We start from the raw sequence: 10,637 nt of genomic DNA, 5'->3' as shown, positions 1-10,637 counted from the left end.
AGGCGCAAGTCGGTGCCAAGTCTGTTATAAAACCAACCACGGTGCAAATGTTTTCGGGTAAGAGAACAAAAGTATGAGAAAGGGAAAGGCTTCACACATCTTTAGCGTGGAGAATGTATTTAGTGCTCCCAGAAGCTATTAGATCGGGTGATACAGGCAATTTATTGTTTTGTCAATACCTTTTATTTTGATTTAATAACTTACAAAAGCTACGGTCTATCTGTAGCGCAGCCTCAACTTTCTTTACACAACCCCACTTAACTTTCAAACACTTTAACTTTCAGGTCAAATCTCTGTCATATTGATAAATGGGTCTATTTAAATTTTTATCACTGCAGAATTCTCTCCAGTGTCTTTTTCACTACCAGATTTCATGCACAAAATAACAGGATACTCCTTGTTTTTGTTACCCACCACATGCAAAAAAAAGTCACTATAGAAAGCACAGATGTAGTCATGAAACGTCTATAATTTGTCTGAAATAGCATCGTTCCTACTGACTTTTCATACAGAGAGAGGTACAGTACTACAAGAATAATGTGAAAAAGCGCAGGGCAGAAAAGCCTACCATGGGGTATATACACTTACACGAGCTGCAGTCCACCCCTGTGCTAGCAAGTAAACAAGACAAAGTATTTTACCCTCACGAGGCACTGCTATGCATGATAGAGAGGCCCCAAGTGGAGTTTAATCTTATTTGGCTATCTGACCATTGCTTCATTAAGGTAACTAAGAAAACTGCTGCAAGGTCAACAAATTTTTAGATACTATTGTAAATAATCACCTGGTTTCCCTGCCAATAATCAGGACCAAAAATATAAGCCTTATAGCCCTAAGTATGCTGTATATGTTTAACCTTTACTTTTAAACGGTACTAAATGCTGAAGGCTGTGGCTACTGTAAAGATAGTACAAACAGATACTGCAGGAATACAGCAGTGTTTAATGACAAGTTACAAAGAGTTCTACTGAAAGAAAAGCAAGAGCCAGAAAGGTTAAATAAACAGAAACCACAGTGCCTCCCATCTTTCGTGCATTAACTTTCAATAACTATAAAGTAAAACTTCTGCTATACGTGATTTGATTTCCCAGATCTGTGCATTAAATATTTACTTCTAACTATAAACTTATATGAGACCCAAACAAAAACTAATTTGCATTATTAATGATGCAAGAAATGTGATGCTTAGTCCCTTAAGATTCATAATACAGAAGAAAATGTTAGAGATTTACTTTCTTTTCCATTTTAAAAGGCAAGTTAAAACGATAAAACTTATTTAATTAACAGAGACTCTATTTATGAATTAGTCGTTTCTGCCAGCAAGAATGTTTTAAAAAAAAAAAAACAAACCTGTCTGAAATGAGGCTGAGACTACAAAGAGTCCATTTTCAGCTTGGAACCTCAAGGGAAAAATCAAAGGGTTTCTTTCTTTCAGCGGTTTGGGTGAGATGATATTTTGAGATGTTGACAGCTGCCAAACTGCAGAACCAGTGAAGAACTACCAAATTGAAATTGTTTTTATCTTTTAGAATTCTTCTCAATATTCAGCTCAACTTCCTTTTACAGCTCACAACTGAAATTTCTACTTGGTTAAAAGGTTTTTCCCCTCCTTCAATGCTTGTGTCTACTGCTTTGGACCAAAACCAAACCCTCTCTTTTCTAACATTAACCCTAAATAATAGAGAAACATTTTTATTACCTTTAATAGTGTTTCTAGTATAGTAAAGCACTAATTGCTGTCCTTTTCTTCTGTGCTCTGTGTGGCACCAAATTTCAATGGTTAATCACCTTAATCATCTCTATCCCACCGAATGTTGTCACTATGTTTACTTACAAGATATGAGCAAAACAGAGCTAACAGTCTTTGCTCTAATAAACAAAGTAGAATTAAAAGTCAACTTTTACAACTTGTTTTCTACTTTTCTGATAGAAGCTATTGGTAAGATTCAAAACAAGCCAGCCTTTCGTTAATAATAATAATATAGTAACAACGTTTTCCATTCAGCTCATGCTACTCTTCATTTGACATTTTGTTGCTAAATCCTCTTTCCACTGCTAAAGCCATCCCTCTTTCTCTATCCACATCTTCTCTATTGGTCCCACGACCAACCTTGTGGTGGCTTCTCATCTGCTTCAGACATCTGCCTCACGCTGCCTCTTAAAGCCTTTTCCCCCACAGACAATCAGCCCGTGCATTTCTGTCTTCATCACATATTCATTAACCAAATCAAAGTCAAACAAGCCCTTTCCTCTTATTGTTCAAGCTGTCAGCCTCAGCAGCAGCCTCTGCTTTGGCTTCCTCCACCCTCCTCTGCCTCATATCTTCCCTCTTGCTGTCACATCTGTGTCTTGAAGAAGACCTCTTTAATCTTCTACCAAGCAACCATTTCTAAAACCTGTCCTTCAAGAGCCTGTCGCTGGCATCCCTCCGTTCTGTCCCCTGCCTAGCCCTGAGCACCCTGCCCTGCCTGAACTCCAGCGGTACCCATCTCCTCTTGCTTCGCTCCTACCAAAACCAGCTCTCGCAAGGCCAGACTGCGGGAAGCCAGGAGCCATCATCCCAAAGAGGAAGGGCAGAGCCCTGCTGGGGGGCGAGCCCCTGGCACTGCTTCAGCAGATCCCATTTCTGATCCATTTTGCCATCATAGAACTGACCACGGATAAGCATCTTCCCAGCTTGTGACCCTCACCACTGTGATACAGAGGACCTTCTGGATTCCTGTAACACGGCAACTCCACACTCTGCCTTGTGAGCTCTGATGCAGATGTTTTTGGAGATAGCAAGCCTGACTTCTGCTGGCACAAACTCCTCAGAATTCAGGTTAACTGCACTTGGGGGCACTTTTTTATAAAAAAAACCTTTAAAGTTTAATTAAAAAATAATTCAAGAACAGAGGTTCAAATATTGGCCACTGCAGACATTGAACATCTTTTAAAAATACATTTTCTTATGCATTATAATGAGAGCTCAATGCCCAGCAAAGATAGTGAGATGAGAAAGAGAACAATAACCCCAGCTGTACTCACAGACCTCTTCCGATAAGTGATCCAAGGACTAACTCTGAACAGATTTACATCAAATTATTTTTGTTTTCGTATTTGTTAGTGCAGAAGGCAGCACATAACTGTTTTGGGAGAGCTCCTGTCAACACTGAAAGAAAAATATTCTCCCCTTTCAAGGAGACCTATCCACACCATTATGCTCCTAAACTAGTAAGACACAATATACAAAGCCTTCCTTAAATCTGAAAATAAGACAGATATACATACAAAGATTAGGGGTTCAATACTTCTAGGCTCAACAAAACACAAGAAAACTCTCAAAATGATGCCTCTTAATTCAGTAACCCCAGATCTAACTGGGCAACCCACACAAGCAAAGTGGATGTCCAGAGGATGACACAGCCTTTCACTCTCCACTCATCAACATTTCTGATATCCTGAGGGGGTGACCCTCCTGCCAGCACAGGATGGAGACACTGATGGAGAGTGCGGTGCCTGCATCCCCTCCCTGGGGCCAGCAGCACCATTGCCATGGCCAGCAGCAGGGCAGATCGTGACCATCAGGTCCCAGTGATGCTGCTCCCTCACGACCAATGCTCAACATCAACAGGAGTCAAACAAGAGTTGCATTTGCCTCCCGTTATTCCCCTGCCCTCACTCTGGACATTTACATTTGAAAATAGTATCTGTCACTCCCATCAACCGGGTATTTTTCTTTTCTGTTTGAACCTAAATGAAAAAAAATCCAAATCCCTGGGTGTCTGACATCAAAGCTTGGTAGAAGGAAACTGTTGGGATGGTGTTCTGGCATTAAAGCGGCACTAGAAAGGAAGAGCAGATGGGCAGTGAGGAAACAAATCCTGTTGAAATATGATTAAGTGACACTGAAGATAAGGAAAACCATGAAAAATAAAGGGCAGGTAACAGGATTTTAAGTACAATATAAAAGGGGATTTGTGGCACATGTAATTCCTCCTTTATATGTTAATTAAACATAGATATTTTTTTGCCTCTCAATTATAGTTACAGATCACTTTGTTTCTGTCTACGTTCTCTACAAGCATCGGTGAAAGCTGAAGGTGCTCGGCACTTTTGTATCTACTGTATATTCATGTTTCATTCTTGCTCACTAAGTATATTTCCGATTAAAGATGAAAACGGGAGGCATAAAGGGAAGAATGTGCCGTAAAGCACCTCCAGCATTCTGAGAAGAAAAGCTCAGCATTTTCGGAAGACTATGGTTTCCCTGCAACCATGCTCCAAATCAAGCTTTGTCAATCGCTATTTGCAACTAGGCAAGCCTGGCTTCCGATCATGTTGTTTCTTACGTCTCATTTGCCAAAGCAGAAAGTCTGCTATAAATATTATGGGATGGAGGACCCTGATTTTATTTTTTTGGTAATTCGCGCTGATGCAATCAGTTGCATATTTCAATAAATCTCTAATTGTGAGTGAATCATCATTCTTAGCATTAACAGAAATAGGTTTTATTCTCACGCTCCTCTGCATGCCCACCTCCCTCGCTCTGCCCTGCTTTGAAGCTCATTTGCAGACCTAAGTGGACTACAAGAACCAGCCCTCCTGTTTCCCCGCTGGACAACCTGCTCAAGAGATGGCCTTTCAAAGGGTTTCGTCTCACCACTTCCATTATTTTCTCAGCCTCCCAGAGAAGAAGATTTAGTTCAGACTTTAAATTTGACAGGAGCCCTGGTGGAGGGGGAAGACCGAGAGGGAACGAGGGATGGGTGAAGAGAGGGAGGCGATATCTCATGTATCTTTTTGGGGCCAGTCCCACGCATTTTACTAAACTTTTCTGCAATCATAAATCCAAAGGGTTCCTTGCACACCTCTCCAAGCTGTGCTGCTCACTCTGCTCCAGCACAAACTCGGGATGAAGGGGGAGAAGGAGAGGCAGGAGCGGGCAGACAGAACGGTTTGCACCAGCACTGCAGAAGAGGAGATCTTCATACCAACCCTGCAAAACTGACATTATACTGAGATAAATAAGTACCATTCTCTGGATATCGAATCCACATTTATTTTTTTCTTTGCATGGGAAATCACAGCTCGTGCCTGTGGCTGGGATTGGGCATGTGTGGTGTGCGTTCATCTGGTATTGCTTGTGGCCAGTTAGAAAAATCATATAATCCACTGCAAGTTTAAAACATAATTTAAACCTGCCAAGTCTCATAAGTTCCAAAGCAGGCAAACTTACCATAAAGAGAAAGGTTTCCACTTACTAGATTTTATATGCAGATCGCTGGCACACAGGCTTGCCACCAAAGAAGTCTGTTATGCAGGCACATAATCAACGGAAGCCTTCATTTTCACTGCGGTTAGATTTAATGTGATAATGAATATTCCAGTGTCAGACCTGGGTAAATGGTTGGGGTTTCACCTCAGATTCCCTCCTTTAAATATCTCAAGCAGGCACATGCTGGCTGAGTGGTAAATAATTCAGCAGCACCAGCAGGACACTTGAGGTGTGTTCAAGATGCAGGTGTATCTACCCTGCTCGTGTCCTGCCCTGTGTTCCTGCTCTTGTAAACAGCGCCAGTACCGCAGCGAAGAGCGTAAAGGCTTTATCACCTATTTACACCTGCACCCGCGTGCAATGGAGAGCACACGGAAAAAACGCACGGCTCCAGCAGGCTGCTGGTGGAAACATCCCTCCAGGTGCACCATGGGCACCCATGGATCACAGAACCAGTTAGGCTGGAGAACCCAGCTGGGCTCAGCGCTGCTCAGCTGGTTCAAGTGGGATGCAGAAGGTCTGGGCCAGGAGGCTTGGTGGTGGTGTCCCAGATTAACGCCAGAGCCCTGAGGAATGCACATTTCCTAATTAGCAGCATTTATTTTTATTATAATTTACAGAACTACAGATGATATTTCACATTCATTTGAAAGTCTCTCTGCAGTTTGCAAACATTTACCCACCCCACATGAGGCGAATTCTTTCATGCTCATTTTATGGACATGGAATGCGGCTGAATTAATATTACTGTGAAAATCTTCGCTGCCAGATTTCCCCGCCATATTTTGGGGCATAAAATATGTCACCGTATTTTACCCTCATTACCTAACTAGGGCTGCCTGGGAGAGCGGCTTTCCAACAGAATTGATAGGGGTCTGCTATTTCTTTGGGCTTTTCACCTATTTTGCAGTTACTGGCTGATGTTTTTCCTCTCCTTCTTCTTTTTGCCAGTTTCAAGTTTCCACTCCGACACCAAATGCTTTCCTCTTTCTCTACCGCTGTTAACACTAGGCAGATCAAACAAACACAAAAGTGTTTTCTCAAAAAATAATCATTAAGCGTATCATGTAGTTTAATTCAAGTGACAGCTGAATATTTGTTTCATTAATAAGTAATTTGCAATTAATTCATGGAGTCATTTCTAAAAGAACATTGTGATGTTTCCATGGTTTTAAAGTGGCAAAACACTGCTCATTTTTTGACAAAATTTCAGTACAAATTGCTCATATGCATCCACTGGAAAAATCCAACCACTGACAAGAAGTGTCTCCATAATGTGGGAATATGGCTTCCATCACCATTAGTGGCGAGGCACCCACATACAATATGCAAATACATGCAGTATTTAGGATTTGAATTTCAGGTGCATGAGTGTTCACAACGCTCCATTCAAATAATTAGTAATGAATTATTAGAGTTAAGGTTTTTTCCATTTAAGGCTCATAAACAACTCTTCTTCATGCTGGAAAAATAACAACTTCTCCCATACAAATTGTTCAGTTGATCTATTTTCAACAAAAAGGCTAGAGAAATAAACAACTGTTATCCTGCCATTGAAACCAAAGACGTTCCAGCTCACAAAGGCTCCTGAGGGTCTAAAATCATGCCAGGAGTTATGGGCCACCACTCCACTGGCTGAGCATGTCTCCTTGGAGGTCCAAGGGGCTCCATTCGCAAACCTATGAAGGTCATCTTTTGCCTGGGATGGAACAAGCACTGTTTGCACTGACATTTCATTAAGAATTAACTAGCAGTTTACCATCTTTCACAATGTTCTTTCTAACCTTAAAGACTGGCACGACTTGGGAATAAGTAACACAGGGAAGTGTCTTTAATCCAGGACACCAACACCACTTCACTCTAAACCCCAGGACCTGATACCTGGCCAGCAAAGACTAAGGACACTTCTAAGCTGCCGAAACAATTACAACTGTTGCCGTATCACCTTCTCAATAACCTTCCCCCGAAATTATAAGGTAGAGAGTTGTCTGTTATCATTAACTGCCTGAAGGAGAGAGGCGCATTACCAAAGCAACAAACCTCTAATCAACAGAGTGGGAGCAGTGCAGAAGAGAAAAATATCTCCTAAAGAATCAAGTTGCAATAGTTAAAAAAAAGAAAAAAAAAATCTTATTTGGCACATATAGTTAGCACCCCATAGTTGCAAAATTAAAATTTTGGAACAAGTGAACATCATAAATTTGTGCCTACTTGGGAATGTAATTTGCTAGAATTACACTTTTGGTGGAAGACCTTACAGGTTTTCACATTCAGCAGCAAGAGGACCAATTATATTAACGAACTGACAGCTCTGAAGTGATGCAACAGAGAGCTGGCAGAAAAAAAAAAGTTATCATGTTTGGTTTTCAATTAAAAATGAAGAAAAGTTTTGGTTTGTTTTTTTTTTTTGACTGAAACAATGCCCAGTTTCAGGATATCCTAAATGAGATTAATAGATAGCTAACTTGGTGTCCGGAAAACAAAGTTCTAGACCTTTTAAAGATTTTTGTAACTTGGAGGGGGTTTTCATTTGTCAGAAAGATCAGGTTAAAATTCCTATTTTAGAAGTTGCTGCAATGCCATAACTTATGAGCTAAAAATTAATAAAGTTGGATAAGAGAATCTATAAATTATCCAGCAAGAAAATCTGGAAACAATCAGTGATTTTGTGTCTTCCATCAATACACCATGCTTTGCGACACAATGATTTCCAGGATAAGATGTGACTTTGCCTTGAATGCAATTTGCAACCTATTAGCTTGATCCAGTTTCCACTGGAGTAAATTAAAAGATTACCATTGACTTCAATGAAAGCTGGATTAGACTCTGTTCACATTCACAGTGGGGAAAAAAAAATCTTAATGATTATTTATGCCAGAAATTCCAGTGTAAAAAGCAAAATTGGTGCAAATGTGTTGAAGAATTTGAAGAGAAAAATGAGCACAGTGGATATAAAATATCATTCCACTAAAAATTATAAGATTACTAATTACTCTGAATAAGCTTATAGAAATGCTATAGATGTAATTAAATGGCACAAATATACTTTGAAATCCAATTATAGCAATGGAGCAATGATTATGCAGTTGCATTAAGAGTTAAAATAAAATATGATACCAGATAAATGGCTATATTAGAAAGGCATTATTAGATTTTCTTGCATTTATTCACCATCGAGTGCCACCAGCCCTTCAAGCTATGGACAAACAGAAGAAAACAGATAGAGGAGAAAGATTGAGTTTGTTTGCTAAATATAGTCAGGAACAACTGAGGTATTTCTACCAGAAAAGATAAAAGGAGAGATACCAGCTACCAATACACGACTCGCACAACAAATCAGACTACCCAGTCTTGTGCACAGTCCTACAGTTCCACCAGAATTATCAACTTTTGTAAGTACCAGACGATAAAAGAAGTAAAACTTGGAAACGATTTACTGCAGAAAGTTGAAAAATCCCCAAGAAAACACAATATACCACAAAGAGCCAGTTATTGCAACCATCAATATTCGGCAGTGGGCTACCAGAGGAAAAGAGATGCAGATTCAATTAAGAAAAAATACAGTCATGCCTATCATTTGGCAGAAGAGCATTACTGACAGGAAAAGGGACACTCACTTTATTTGTAAGTTTAAATAATCATTTGACACTTTGCCCATTATGTCAAGAAATTAACATTTAGAGGAAACAAATATATGCACAGTGTCACAGTGAGTCCCTTCTTGATTTAAAACTAAATTAAGCAATCCCTTGCTTTACTCTCTCTTGTCCTTGAAATTCATATTGACTTTATATATATATATATATGTAGTACATTACAGGTTTGCCAACTTTTGAAACCTAAGGGAAATATTCACCAATTACCAGAAACTTGTTAAAACCACTTACAACCTCACCTGTTTTTAAAATCCAAACATAAACCAGGCACAACTTGCATGGGGGTTTTTGTGAGAATTCCTCTCCGGTGAATTGGTAAATGCTTCTTTGGGAGGTTTCCCATTAATAGACACCTGCAGTTTGTCCCTATTTTGCAGTCTCTTGGAGAGAGCTGGCATGGGTTTCAGTTTATAAGGTCACACAGACCGTACCTGCCCCCCCAGGTACATGTTGAGCCATTAGCAGAATAAAAGGAGGGGGGAGAAAGAACAGAAAAAACCACCTAAAAATAGTATTTCATTCTGCTTTTGCTATAATATTGTAAAGACAAACAGAAGCATCCACATGCTCAGCTATGCCTTGGCTAAGCAAATCTCATAAATGTCTGAATTTCCCATTATGACCGTGATTTCTACAGGGAGATGAAATCTTTACCTCTCTCTAAATTGATGGGAGTCTCCCTCCTCCCTTCAGACCCCAGAATATGGAAGTAGAAGACTATGCCTCTGAAGGCTGTATTTTATAATACTCTGATGAGATGGATGCCTTTTGATTTAGGGTTTGCATGAAAAAAAGAAAAAAAAAAAATCCATGTAGTCTGCCAGCTCATCTAACCCAACTTTAATCACTTACTGTGTAGACAGCTATATCTGAGCTAGTCATCTAAAATCCCTTTAAAGTCAATGGTGAGAAATAGATGTTTTTAGGATGCAATTAATTGATTGGAAGGAAGAGGAATATATCATATATGGAAAAGAATTGTGGTCCAGAGGGTTCTGCTTTTCCCCATTTACTTTACGGGGAGTTCACACATCTGCATTGTAGTAGTCATCCAAAATAGGTGAGAAGAATATCACCAGCCTCTATGAACTAACCTCTCTTTTTCTTTTCTTTTCTTTTTTTTTTTTTTAAAGATGTCTTTTACTGTTACTCTTCCCTTCTGTTTCTACTCCTACTGTCTCCTGGGACATCAGTTCTATTTCTTACATTATAAGCCCATTAACTGCTCAAAGAAATAGGTTTATTCATCTGATGGTAATGAAAACTTTTGGATCATACATGACCACTCACCTGGGCCAGAAGAACTGATCCATCAGGTTTAAGAAATGCATTAATAGATAGTTTCATGCAAGTTGTCACAGAAATATTCAGAACAGGACAGAGAAAACTTCCTATAATTTAGGACTCTCCCACAGAACCCACATGCCCTTCAGCTCCCACGACTCCAGGTCACATCCACAATGTACCATCAAATTGCAACAGTTACCTATAGCCTAAGGACCTGGGCTGGGATCATTTGCGTGGAGACAGAGAAAACATATTCCCCCTTGAGAGGACATGGCAGATCTGTCAACTTGAAAATATAGCAGACGTCAGGGGGAAGAAAAATTAATAAATTTGTCTGCTTCAAGTAAGATCCAATGAAGTCCACTTAAAAAAAGTTTTGCCGGGCTGGAATGTTGTGGATACCCCCAAACGCCTTCTTTTAGCCTGATCTCCCACCC

This window comes from Falco rusticolus, chromosome 14 (genome assembly GCF_015220075.1).
Source record: "Falco rusticolus isolate bFalRus1 chromosome 14, bFalRus1.pri, whole genome shotgun sequence".
NCBI lineage: Eukaryota > Metazoa > Chordata > Aves > Falconiformes > Falconidae > Falco > Falco rusticolus.
This window is presented reverse-complemented; position numbering follows the sequence as displayed.